This window comes from Hydra viridissima, unplaced genomic scaffold, assembly GCF_058129835.1.
Source record: "Hydra viridissima isolate aposymbiotic clone 2 unplaced genomic scaffold, HvirCarnegie_v1 scaffold_13, whole genome shotgun sequence".
NCBI classification, from domain to species: Eukaryota; Metazoa; Cnidaria; class Hydrozoa; order Anthoathecata; family Hydridae; genus Hydra; species Hydra viridissima.
The window spans coordinates 8,310,528-8,324,900 of NW_028324312.1; the positions used below are offsets into that span (position 1 = coordinate 8,310,528).

Genomic DNA, 14,373 nt, shown 5'->3' on the forward strand with positions numbered 1-14,373 from the left:
TATGGTATTGCCGTTCGAAGAAGCCTAAACTTAAATTGTACTAACGGTGAAAAAATTTACATAATGAAAAAGTGGATAGATTCTATCCTTCATCATTGTACCAACTTTCCTAACTTAGATAAGCGCCGCATGTTTTGTCCACCAGGAGAAGAATAGTGGTGTATTTATAAGAAAAATAAATTTAAAAAACACAAAGAGAAGATTAATTTACTAGAGTGGATGTTTCCTATCTTGTCAAAGATTTTCCAAGATCTTTTAAATGATGATCTCCTTAGCAAGTGCATCCACGGGGAAACTCAAAATGATAACGATTCCCTGAATAATATTATCTGGATGAAATGTCCTGAGCAAGTGTTTGTAGTAAGGTCAATTCTACAGTTAGGTGTATATAGTGCTATTCTTCAATTCAACGAAGGTCAATTTGGACTTGTTAAAGTGTATGAAAAACTTGGAAAACAGACCGGTGTCTGTTTTATTATTATATCTGAAAAAATGAACCGACCCAGCATCCAAAATTTACTTATTAAAACATCAGATAGGACAAAATCAAAATGAAAAAAACTAAAAGCCATCAAGAAGGGTTTATTGGATAAAGACTTACATAAAGAGGGAGGAAAAACTTATTTCAAAGGAGGATTTTAGTTTTAAAAAAATAACTTTTTCTTGTTTTTTGATTTTCTACCGTATCGTTTTTCAAGAAAATTGTCTCACGAAAAACATCATAAATTTAGAATTAATAGTGATAACTACTTGAAATTTTCAGGACTTATTCATCCAGTGTACCGCTAGTGCCAGAGTTTTTTTCAAATAAGTTTATTACTGGTAAGTCGTGGTTAGGGAACTAAGACCAGAGGCCTAGTAGCAAATTTTTCGAAAATACAGTTGTTTTGAAGCATAACTTTTAGTAGAAACATAATCTTTTAATAAAAAAAAACTCACGCACTAGATACAGGTAGCGCGAACAAGTATACCAAGTTTGAGAGTAAAATGAGCTTTTATTCATGAGTAATTGCGTTTCTAGTAAACTCTATTTTTAGGGGTTATTTCGACTATTATAGGCCTGTATGTTATCATCAATATATTAAAGGAGTTCGAAAATTTTTTATTTTTTACACATTTTGAACCTATTTTTGAGAAAATTAATGTTTAATAAATAAAAATTTACTTTTTTGATTACGTTGGAACCGTAATAAACGTCAATAAACTAAAAAAAATTTTATTTTAAAAACTTTTTTTAGTTTATTGACGTAATTTTAAAAAACTACAAACACAAAATGCATTTATTGTCTTGGGCAGAGAAACGCCACTGAAAACCTGAACAAGGGTGCATTCCATATATTTTTTCACAGTAAGTATACCAACAACGCCAAAGTTTATTTGTACCAATACACCAAAAAAAATGTTTCTAAGGTAATAAAAATTTTATACACCAAAAATAAAATGAAATCAATTAATTATTGCATAAATTAACTATATTAAATAAATTACAATTTTTGTAAAAATATTTAAATTTATTTAAAGTCGCTAAACATAGAAAGTTGCTATATTTGAAGATGTATAAAAAGTTTATTTGAAGATGTATAAAAAGTCAACATTTTCTCTTCCTAATTATTGCAATGGTTCCAAGAACGGATTTAGTCAATTTATTTGCTTAAGCTGCATGGGCTGCAGCACGCACAGCCTAATCATGGCTTTATTCTAAAACTCCATTTATATCAAAAATGCATGCAGCCACTCTACTCTGACTGATCTGTAAGCCTGTCATATTAAGTAATGTGCAGCAAAAAATGTTGCTTTGGCGATCTACAATAGGAAGAATTCTACCACTATAAGTAATGGTAATAAACAACAAAGAAACAACAATTAGGCATAATTACTATATTGCCAACTATTTCTGAGGAGTGCATAAATGGAAAACTGTTTTAAATACCCCTTTAAATTAATAATATCTAAGTAGTTATTCATATTAATGATTTGGTTTTCGATTTACCTGCAGTGGCCTAAATTATCAATCAAAAGCAAAATAATGGTAAATTTTGATGCCATTATTATGAACATCCTGGTAGAACAATTGAAAGAAAACTTGGTTCAGCAAATATTTATTCACATTTAGATACAAAATATAATCTTAAAAGATCTGAAATGTATGCCAAATATGCTAGATTAGCTGAAAAATCAAAAGTGTCTGTATTTGGAATTAAAGGCTTGAATATCTTTAGTGAAATATCATTTATTAAAGTGCCAGATATGATACTTATTAATATGTTACATCTGTTTAACGAAAATTGCTCAAAAAAACTTTTAACTTGTTTATTTTCTGTTATTAATAAACTGGAAGCATTATTTATTGTTAGTGGTCCAAAATTAAGTGCTCTGGAAAGTTTACTTGCTGATCAAAAAAAGCCACATAACATGCCCAAGACACCAACTATTCAATTATTTATACATTGGAAAGGCCATGACTTTAAAAACTATATTTCATACTTAGTAGTTCCATATTTACTGCCATATTTGAATCCTGACTGCATGATGATGATCTATTCTCTAGTAGTTGGCATGCGCTTGTCAAGCAGTGAAATATGTTTAGATAAGGTATCGGTTATCAGTCAGCTGTTTAATTTTTATCAAAAACAATTGTCTGAATTGCTGCCTTTATATATGAATACTATAAATGTTCATCTACTTGGACATGTTAGCGATATTTTTAAAATGCATACTCAATGTTTTGTTTTGAAGCTCGGCTTAGTAATTATGAAAAAATGATGAAAGGAACACATTGTCACCCACAGTAGAATTGTGCAAAAACTTTTTAACTTCAAAGTAGCTTCTTGTTTTCTGCAAACAACAGATCATCCTAAAAAATCTGAAAATTGTCAAGCATTAAATATTGGCATTAGTGAACAGGAAGAATTGCAATTGCTAAATCCTGGCAAATAGTTAAAACATGGTTTACCATTCAAAAAATTATAGCAAACATAACAGCTACACTTGTCAATATGGACATAATAAGTTTGCTATCATATTTGATTTTCCTTTAGTTGACAATGTTATACATGTTCAGTTACAATTATTAAATGTGGAGTGCAAGTTAATATTTGTTGGATAAAGGTATGCCTTCTACACACTGAAAAATCTATAAACTTTTGGTGATATGATTGGAAATGTGAAAGTTAACATTGATGATGACTTATTTTTTATTGTTAGACAAACACAAAATATTGTTGTTATTCCAGCTGACTATCTAGTTTGCAAAGCATATTAATCAAAAGTAAACTACTCACAAAAGAAGTAATAACTTTAACACCATTGGAAGAATTTTTTTGAACATGCTTAGGGTGACTAAATGTAAATTTTGCGATAAATAAACATATAAATAAATCATGCATGTTTGTTTTTTTCTAAAAGCCTTTTATACAAAACTAAAAATTAGTTTTATAAAATTTACATAATATTTCACATAAAAATTTTACATAATATTTTACACAAAAACTTACATAATATTTTAATGAGAATTTACAATATTAACAATTTATTTTTATAAAAATTACACAAGCATATTTTATACAAATACTTTTTTATAAATTTTATACAAGCAAGTTATTTTTTATAAATTTTTTATTTTGATAATTTTTGTAAAACTATCGTGATTGTTTCGTTTTTAATTTTTCTTTATAGGTTCATATTATTAAATAATAGCTTATCCTGGTAGAAATAGAACCAAAAAATTGGATTTTGTAGACACTCAAAAGCTTTCTTCAACATTTGTTCTTTATGGTACAAGGACTGTGAAAGACATGAGCGTCATACGTTTCCTACATCACTTTCAAATACACTTTTTAAGCATTAATGCCTTGAGTTTCAAGTGGTAAGTGCATTAAAACACAACTACAGATGACAATTACCGTATATACTCTAATTAAAGTCCTCCCTAAAATGTAAACCCCTTATTTTAGATAAGCCCACTTTTTAAGGATGTTGAAAAAATTGAAGCCTTGGCTTCAATTATACTATTTATGGTATGTGGATAAATCAATTTAATGTTTTTTTACTTAATAGAAAAATTTAGTGAATGCATTCGTTGCAAATAAACAACATTTAGCTGTCATTATATATTAGGGGTCTATTACCCAATGTTGTAAATTTTAAACATTATCGGATAACTTTATGGACGAATTTTGTGACAAAAATCCTAGCAGTGATGAAGAGAGCAAGTTTGCTCTCAATTATATTGATGGCAATGCTGTGAGAAAAAGAAAACATTATAATGAAGACCCATCTTCAGGTAACTTGTGAAAATGAAAAGTATATTAGATTAATTTTATTAAAAATTTACTATTTTGTGTAACTACAACTTTTAATTGTCCTTGTGTTTTTTTTTATATATTCAGACAACATGGCACCAGTCTCAGAACGTATAGGCCTAAATGGACCTAAATACAAATCGACTCCTAAATCGAAGGTGCAAAGACTAAACAAATTAGTGACGTTTTTATTGCGGTGCGGGGTCACGAGCGATTTTTGCTATTTTGTGTTTACAATATGTTTTGCGTTATTTTGTCCATGTTATGTTTCTATTTTAAATAAATACACATTCTATTTTATCCTAAATTTTGTTGTCGTTTTGATTTTTTAGAGTTAGCATTTAATATGAACTGAAAGTGTACGTTAATGTTAAACTTTCAGCGCTGTTGTTAAATGCGCTACTGCTGGAAGCACTGCTCGTGGATGCTATTCGCTTGACGCGCTACTGCCAAACCCTTTGCCGCTGCTGATTGATGAGCTGCGGCTGTATATATTGTGTACATACTACAGGAATGTACTTGTGCTCATTTATAATGCTATTTTAAACATTGTTCAGGTGATCCACTGTAGTTGCTCTGCACACCCTGTCTTACACTGCATATTACATTATGTTGCTGTAGAAATAAGATGTACAGCTGCCACATTTGACACATTAATGGTATTGTCTGTTAAGTTCAAAAAGCTAGGTGCATGTGAAATTAATTTTGTCTTATTGCTACTTTATTGTCAGTATTGCAATAATAATAACTTAATTTTATTGTTAATTTTGCAATATATTGCGATATTATTCCCCAATCCATTGCAAGCGATTGGCAATGTTGGCCAATAGCAATTTCATTGCAATTTAAAAAAAGAAATGCTGATTAGTGAAGACACATACTTTGTCCCTCGCCTTTGAAATCTCCTGAAGGATAAGAGTGAGCCGCTTTTTTTTTAGAGAACAGTTAATTTGCAATTCTTGAAATCGCGCTAACCATTTGTTTGCTGTTTTGAAAGAGAATAGCAGTTAACATCCTAACGCTTAACGTCAACGGTCTCAACGACAAGATCAAAAGACGAAAAGTAATGCACTATTGGGAAATTAAAAATTGCGACCTTTGTTTACTGCAAGAAACGCACGGGTGCGAAAAGTCGTAGGAAAATGGACTAAGGAATGGCGAAATTTGACAGAAGAAAAATCTCTTTGGAACAACTTAAACAACAAGGAGTGCGGAGTCGCTTTTTTAACTAAACATGATATTGAAAATAAAGAAGTCACTCAAGACAAACGCGGGAGAATTCTTGCGGCCAGCTTTATTATAAATGAGAAAGATATTAGAATAATTAACATATACTTTCCTACTTGAGCAGCAAACAATATTGGCGCGAGATTGTTTACAATATTGGCGTGATATTGTAAACTATATCGCGCCAATATTGTTCAGAAAATATTGGCGCATAATTGGTTGAACAATATTGCGCCAATATTGGTTATACAATATTGCCCCAATATTGGATGAACAATATTGGCTCGATATGGTAAACTATATCGCGCCGATACTGGGATGTCAACATTTTTACAATTTTAGCCAATATAGTTCAGTCAATATCGGCGCAATACTACATCCCCAATATTGGCGTATTATTGATCATCCAATACTTGCAAATATTGTTCACACATTATTGCAGTTAATATTAACATTTATCGAAAATCTAACAATAAAATCTGTTTCGAAGTACAAAAGGATTAACAATACTATATATATATATATATATATATATATATATATATATATATATATATATATATATATATATATATATATATATATATATAAAACCAATTTAAGATATAAATTGCATTTTTAGCATAATGTTGTCTTGGCTTTCAGTAAATAGATAAAAGCAGTAAGTACCAATAATGAAACAACCTATTATTCATTTTTTACAATAGTCACCAACATGAAGGTGTCTATTGTTAAAAATGAATACCAACACAAAACATCACAACAATAACACATAACAATAGAATATTTACATCCTTGATCCTAAAATCCAGTGAAGATAACAAACCAAGTTAAAATATGAAAGGCAAAATTAGAAAACCAATTTAAAGTTAACTATATCTATCTTTTTACTAAACATATAAATACATAAAAGTATATTTGTTTTTATGTTCAATATTAGTTATTCAATTACTTCAAATTTAGGACATGAAAACACCCCAGATTTAAAGATCAAGGTTGCATACTCTCATACACATTACACTAAACATTAACAGACATTATTATTTCTTTTTTTGGAGAATAATTAAAAAAGGCTAGACAACACAACCTAGCTCCAAAGCAGGTTGACAACACAACCTAAGCAGGTTGACAACACAACAAAGGCTAGACAACACAACCTAGCTCCAAAGCAACTCCGCCTGGCACTAAATGCTGCCAAGTCACAACTCTGCAATAAGTACATCGCTTGGCTGGCAAGGTTATCAATCTTGCTCTACATAATGCCAAATCACACCACTTTGAAAACATGGAAACAACATAATTTAAACATATATACAACTATAAACAAATAAGGTTTTATATAACACATTTGATTAATAATCTTTTCAATTTGATGAAGAGTACCTCGTTCAGCTATTAGAAGTGGGACTGAGTGGTGTATGAAATCTTCCATCATAAAAAATTTGTATGTATTCCAGAGATGTAAAGGATTGTCAGGTTCACAAAAGGTCAAAATAATTGAAAACAACTGTCTAATTTTATTTGGCATGTGTTAAAACCGCCTCAGAAAGAGTATTCTGCCATTCAGTGTCACCTTGCAACAGGCCTTTCAAAACACATGCTTCACGAAACGTTTCAAGGACAATACCATTAACAGTATGCACATCCTCCAAAGATGTTGCTCCTTTTGCTTGTAAAAGTAACAGTCTAAGAAAAAACTATTCTCCAGTTGGATTAACTTTATACATTCTTACTATCATCTTATTACCACCCCTTTATCTAACCTTCCATTTACAATGTTTATCATCAAATATAAAGTGATAAGGAATGTCTACATACGAATAGCAATATGCTCTTTCAATTTCAGTACTTAACTTAAACCATGCCATTAGGTGCATATCACGCTGAGCTGCACGATCTAAAGCCATATGTTCTGCTCCTTCTCTAAAATACAATAATTGATTTTCAGGGAGATGTTTACCAAGTCACAGCACTTTAAAAACACGGAAAGAACATAATATAAACATATGTACAAACTATAAGCACAATAAATGTGTTTAAATATGTATATAAGGTTAAATATATACTAAAATAAATAAATACCTTATATACACATTTAAACACATTTATAAAACAATTATGTAACACATATTAACACATACACAAACAGTAAAAAAACACTTTACATTATTATAAAAACACATTGATAAAACAACTATAAAGCACTTATTCACACACATACATATAAAAAAGCATATATGCAAACAATAAACGTGTGCAAACAAAAATTCTAAAAATGACGCAAGAAAATTTAAAAAGATACAAAATATATATTTACAAACAATTCTCTTTACCTTCTTTTTTTTCTCATAAGAACTGTAATCTTCATAACAACATTTAACCTTTACATACAATGCAACATGTGACATGCCATGTCAGTGTTGGCACAAAATTTTAATTTATTTTTCTAAATTTTCTAAAAAAGAACAAAAATAGTTAATAGCATCACAGAAATTTCAAAGTAGTAATAACCATTTTATGAAAATAGCATTAGTATAACTTTAAATAACATCCATACCTCTATTTTCCTTCTAAAAAATAAAATACTATAAATTAAGTAACAGACCGACCATAAACCGTATTACGGGTTGCTTTTTGCTAGTAAAAATAAAACTGCTAAAAGAAAAATTAAAACAAACAAAATATAAAAGATTTAAAAAATTAAAATTCTTTCTATTTTTTCTAATAAAAATTTAAATCCTTTCTACTTTATCTAAAAAAATTGTATATATAACTATTTTTAATATAAATACTTCAACTATAATATGATCTTAACAACGATTATTTATCTTAATATGATTCTTTATGTAATAATATCTAAACTAATAATTAAATTCCAAAAGAAAAAAAGTTTTAACTCGCTTAAGAGATCTTTCTCCAATGGCCGCGTGCATTTAGAGAACGCGCTATTTCAAAGCCTAGTAACTAATGACGAAACGACGTTAAACATTAAACATTAAGCATTTCTGTAGGATTATATTATGATTATTTTTATTATATATATTAATTAAAAAGAAAACAATTTTTAATTTATTTTAATAGAAAACTAAAATATCGTCATATATTTTGTAAATTTTTTTTTAGAAAGAGTTGTATCCTCTACTCTAAAACATATGGCTGGTAAAAGTGACAATAAAATCAAGCTAAAAACTTATGGCCGGAATAAATGTCTGGTTTATTTTACCAATACTGAAGTTAAGAAGCCACACTTTGGTTTAGAAAAATTGAAAATGCTGCAAAATAAAATCCATGTTAGGCAAGAATTTAATATATAGTTTTTATTTTATGATTTATAAACCTATAAATTATATTTAAAGTTATAGCAAATCAAATAACTCAAAAATTATTTTTAGCGACAACAAAATGTTAGAGATTGCTAAGTTTCTTAGGTACGAGACCGGAGATAGAAATTCTGTTGCAAGCAACTACAGAGCTGCAAGAGTTACAGAAAACTCATGACTAGTTCCTTTATTCAGTTCTGAATTTTTATATGTTTTCACAAAAGATAAAGTTTGAAATTCACATGAGGTAGTCTAATGTTTTATGAATGGTTATACATTGATTATTAATTTTATTTATTTAATCAAACAATAATTTTATAGTTTATTGAACAAGAGGTTCCTGGGGTAATTTGCAATGATGTAGAGAAACTGATATCTATGGTAATGAACCACAGGAAACTACTACCAAATGAGATTGATATTAAAGTGGGAATAGATGGTGGACAAGGCTTTTTAAAGTGTACTGCCTTCTATAACATACAAGCCTGATGAAAGAGATCAGGAAACTCCTCAAAAGAGAATAAAATATTCAGAAGGCTATGAAAAAAAAGAATTTAAAGATTCCAGTGTTTTTAAAACCCTTATTCTAGCAATTGTACCTCACATGGATGAAAGTTATGTAAACTTAAGAATGCTTATTGAAAAGCTTAATATAGGATCTTTAGACTACTCATTGTCAGAAGATATTAAAGTTCAACTACAAATGGTTGGAAAGCAATGTGCATCTTCTAAACACCCGTGTCCATTCTGCGAAACTGAGATACCTTTGTTGCCTTAAGCTAAGGCAAACACAATCAGTTCTTTGCATCAATGGCACCAAAAATGGTTAGAAAATGGTTCTAAACTTAGTCAGGCCAAAAAATTTCAAAATAGCATTCATCCTCCTCTTGTTACAGGAGATCCTGAGAAAAAAACTGTTGAGATAATAAACATTCCTGGACTACATATTCTACTTGGTATTGTTGACAAAATTATTTCCGATATTGAAAAAAATATGTTTAAGAACAAAGAAGATGGTTTTAACTTCATGTCAGTCTATCTTAAGTCCATTAATCTTGGCAGAGTATCGTATCAAGGACAACACAGACTTGAAGGAAATGCTTCGAATGTATTTTTAAAAAAAGTTGATATTTTAAATAGATTTTTTTGTACACATGGTCTTGGTATTCATGGGGCCAAATATATAAAGGTGCTAATATCTTTCAAAAAGGTTATAGAAGGATGTTTTGGGAAAACATTGTGTAAAACTTACAAATATGACATCAAAAAATTCTCAGATGACTACAGAAACTTAGGAGCCAGTGTAACAGTTAAAGTTCATATTGTTGAGCAACATATTATAGAATTTATTGACCTTAAAGGGGGCACATTTGGTAAGTGTTTTTTTTACAGGAAATATCTATTAGATAATATTGAATATTTAGTTAAATATGGACTATATTTTTGCGAAAACTTTATTTTATATTTAAACAAATTTAAAAAATCTTTAAATTATATTATATAAAAAAATATTTAGGCCTTGGTTATTGGACGGAGCAGGCGTTGGAAGCAGTACACCAGGATTTCAAGCAATTTTGGAACCAAAAAAAAATCGGGCAGTATCATCCAAATTATTCCAAAACATTAAAGAATGCTGTTGCAGCATACAATATTGCGCACTTTTAAAGTATATATTAGAGTTATTTATGTAAATTATTTTTAATAAGTACTCAATAACTCTATTTTGTGTTGTGGATATCGAAGCTTTTTAAATGAATAAACTTAATAAAAACATAAATAAGATGTATAGTTTTTTTAAAATAGTCGATAGCTCTGCAGACTTGATGTAATGTACAAAACATTGTTATATATCTGTAATATTATGCACAAATATTCACTAATGACATTTCATATTTTGAGATTTTTCATTTATTATCAATATATGAACAAAACTGTTATAGAATTACTAGCTTTAATTATAAATTAATGTTTTTTATTATTGATATTTAAATTCTTCTATTATATCTAAACATTTATGAAATATTAAAGAGAGTATAGATAGCAATTCATGTTATTTTTTGTGCTTTTTACTGAGATATTCTTAAAAAAGGAAAATACCTTTTTTTTCAAAAACCCCCGTTCAAACATTTTAATTTTAACAGATTTGAGTTGAGAAAAGTAACACCTTTTAGACCTACTATGTGAAAAAATTGGGCACGAAAATTTTTTTTTGAGCATGCTCAGGCCCACTGTGAACTAATTTCCTTTATCTTGGTGTAATTTGGTAATCAATTTATCAACGCGTGAAGTAACTACTTTATCCTAAACAGCCTTATTAAAGAAATGCTATAAAAGTTTAAACTAATACCACGTGATCAGAGTTTATGTTTAAAAACTGTGGGCAGCCATTTTAGTAATTTCTTTTGTTGACGGGTGAAAATTAAGAGTTTGTCGGAAACTCGCATGGCTCGCTGATTTCTGCGGCCTCTTTGATGTTAAACAACAGGTTGCACGTCCATCCCCTAGAGGTCCATGGATGTCAAAAAATATGGATCAAATGACAAATACCAATTGATTGCAGACTTAAATATTATGAAATATCTGTAATGCAGGAAATCTAGCTTTCCAGCATGTTTCAACCCCTGCTTTTAAAGACTTGTTATTACCACTTCGGCCAGATATCTAAAATATAACTGCAACAGAAACGTTTAATGTTTTACGCCGTTTCATCATAAGTTACAAGGCTTTGGAAGAGCGCGTTCTCTTATTACACGCGGTCATTGGAGAAAGATCTCTTTAGCGAGTTAAAACTGTTTTCCTTTTGGAATTTAATTAAGGGGCAACTACCCTCAAAATTTTTCAAAAATTGGATTTATTTTTCTCTAATAATTGTTGACCAAAATTTTATGTAGATTTTGAATCTGCAAAAAAAATTATAGATTTCTTAATAAGTTTTTGTTTAATTTATGTTTTTGTGAACTCAAGTGAAAAATATTTGCATAGCAACGCGTTGCTATGGGGGTGAATATTTTGTTGGTGAATATTATATGTTTATGATTATATGTTATGATTGTATATTATATGTTTCAAATATATGTTTTGATTTAAATCATCTTTGCTAAATAATATTCTGTTCCTTATTATATTCAAACATAGGCTATTTACAATTACAATTTTATCAAGTTATTAAAGCTAATTTATCCAACAGCAGAAACACATAAAAATGAGTGATAGAGTAAAGCAGAGAACAAAATACCACAAAAAAAGAAGAGTATTTAATGTGCAGAAAAATAAAAATGCATGTAATGTAAGTGGATGTGAGTTAAATCACAGTAATATTTTAGGCGCATCTGCTAAGAAAGTTAAATTCATTACAAATGTACCAATTAAAAACATTAAAAAAAATTAGTGGTCACAGAATTATAGACACTGAAATTTTATCTAAAGTTCTTTCATTGTTAATGTGTCCTCAATGTGAAAACTGTGCACTGTACCTAGGTGATCACCATGAAAAAAAGAAAGGTCTAGCATCGTTTCTTTATTTGAAGTGTACTACACCATCTTGTGATTATAAACATGAATTTTACACATCAGATAATTGTGATAAAGGGTTTGATATTAACTACAGGACAATTTATGCAATGAGAGTATTAGGACATGGTCATACTGGAATTGAAAAATTTACTCAGCTCATGAATATGCCTAAACCCATGACACCCAAAAACTATACAAAAATAACAACAAAAATAAAAAACGTTGTGAAAAGTGTTGCAAACGAGACAATGTCAGATGCTGCAACTGAAATAAAAGGAAATGCAACTGGTGAGGATATTGTTGATGTTGGTGTATCATGCGATGGATCGTGGCAGAAAAGAGGATATCAGTCAATGAATGGTGTTTTTACCGCAATTTTAATAGATAGTGGAAAAGTAATCGATGTTGAACCTATGAATAAGTCATGTAAAGCATGCTGTATGAAGGAAAAATTAAGGAAATCAAATCCTGATGCATATGCTAATTGGAAAAACAAACATATTTGCTTGTACAATTATCAAGGTATAGCTGGTGGTATGGAATCTGTTGGTGCAGTGAGAGTTTTTAAACGTTCCATTGAAAAGCACAAGTTAAGATATACCGAATTTCTTGGTGATGGGGATAGTAAATCCCATCTTTCTATCAAAGATATATACCCAAACATGGAGGTAAAAAAGTTGGAGTGTGTAGGACATTACCAAAAACGAGTTGGTACTCTCTTACGCAAGTTAAAAAAAAGTGTTAAGGGTCTAGGTGGTCATGGTCGACTAACCAATGCAGTTATTGATCGCTTGCAAAATTTTTTTGGTGTAGCTATCCGGAGCAATATAAATGATTTAAATAAAATGAAAAAAGCAGTATTAGCTAGCCTTTTCCATGTAGCTTCTTCTAAGGAAAATAACTATCACATTTACTGCCCAACTGGAGGCGACAGTTGGTGCAAATTCAACATTGATAAAGCTAAGTCTTCTTCCGTATACAAACCTGGACCAGGAATTCCTGTTGATATTATTCACAAAATCAAGCCAATATATGCTGATTTAAGTAAAGATTCTGAATTAGTAAAGTGTCTGCATGGAAAAACCCAGAATTGCAATGAGAGTTTTAATAATTTAATATGGAAAAGATTACCAAAAAGTAATTATGTTGGTTTAGCCAGTTTAGAGTTCGGAGTGTATGATGCTGTTGCAAATTATAACATTGGTATGAAGTCTGTTATTTTGATTTATGAAAAACTAAATATGAAACCAGGACATTTTACTTTAGCTGGTTGCAGACTCATAAACAAAAAACGAATAAATCTATCATCATTTAAATCGAGTGAAAGTTTTAAGATTAAACGAAAGTTGTTACGTTGTCAACGATTTTCAAAGAATGATTACCAAAATTCAATGGAAAAGTCCAGGGAATATTATGAATCTGGTAGTTTTTAAAATATTCTTTTAAAAAGTAAGTTTTTAAAAGGTAAATTTATGAAATGAACAATAATTTATGATTTTATTTTTTGTTTTGCGTTTTCTGAGAATTTGCTTTTTAAACACGCCGGTAAAAAAATCTTGAAAAGTATACATGCTATCATGATGAATTTTTCAGGAATTGTTCATTTTGCCAATATTTATGATATGATCGGAGTAGAATTTCTTATATGACTTAGGATTTTGAGTTATTAAGTTTTTTTCTTTGCATTTTGACCTTTTTTTGAAAAACCTAATTTGTCTGTAGCCTTTTATGGAAAAAAAAAATTTATTCAAAAATCTGCTTCGTTCATATCACAAATTTAGATATTTAGAACAGTTCTGCAAAACTTCATTGACACTCCTTTATTACAAGTCTTTATTTTCTTTACGGCGTAAACACAGTTTTTGTGGTATTTTCAGCTGTTTTTTTGGCTACCATAGCAACGAGCTACCATTTTATTTTATTTTTGGTATTTTTAATGTCAGTATAATATTTCCTATGTGACTAAAGAGAAAGTTACTTTATATGTGTAGTTTTGAAATTTGAGGGTAGTT

General features: G+C 29.5%; 2 long non-coding RNA genes and 2 pseudogenes across 2 annotated transcripts in view; 3 read left to right on the plus strand and 1 right to left on the minus strand.

The window, feature by feature from the left end:
* The window catches only part of LOC149880299 (uncharacterized), a 158,079-nt gene that overhangs the window by 80,566 nt on the left and 63,140 nt on the right, over window positions 1-14,373 (minus strand). The window lies entirely within an intron of this gene.
* LOC149880300 (uncharacterized) overlaps window positions 1-14,373 on the plus strand; it is a 193,895-nt gene that overhangs the window by 60,921 nt on the left and 118,601 nt on the right. The gene's annotated exons all lie outside the window — the stretch shown is intronic.
* Window positions 9,155-9,984, plus strand: LOC149880303 (uncharacterized; annotated as a pseudogene).
* Window positions 12,014-13,987, plus strand: LOC149880304 (uncharacterized; annotated as a pseudogene).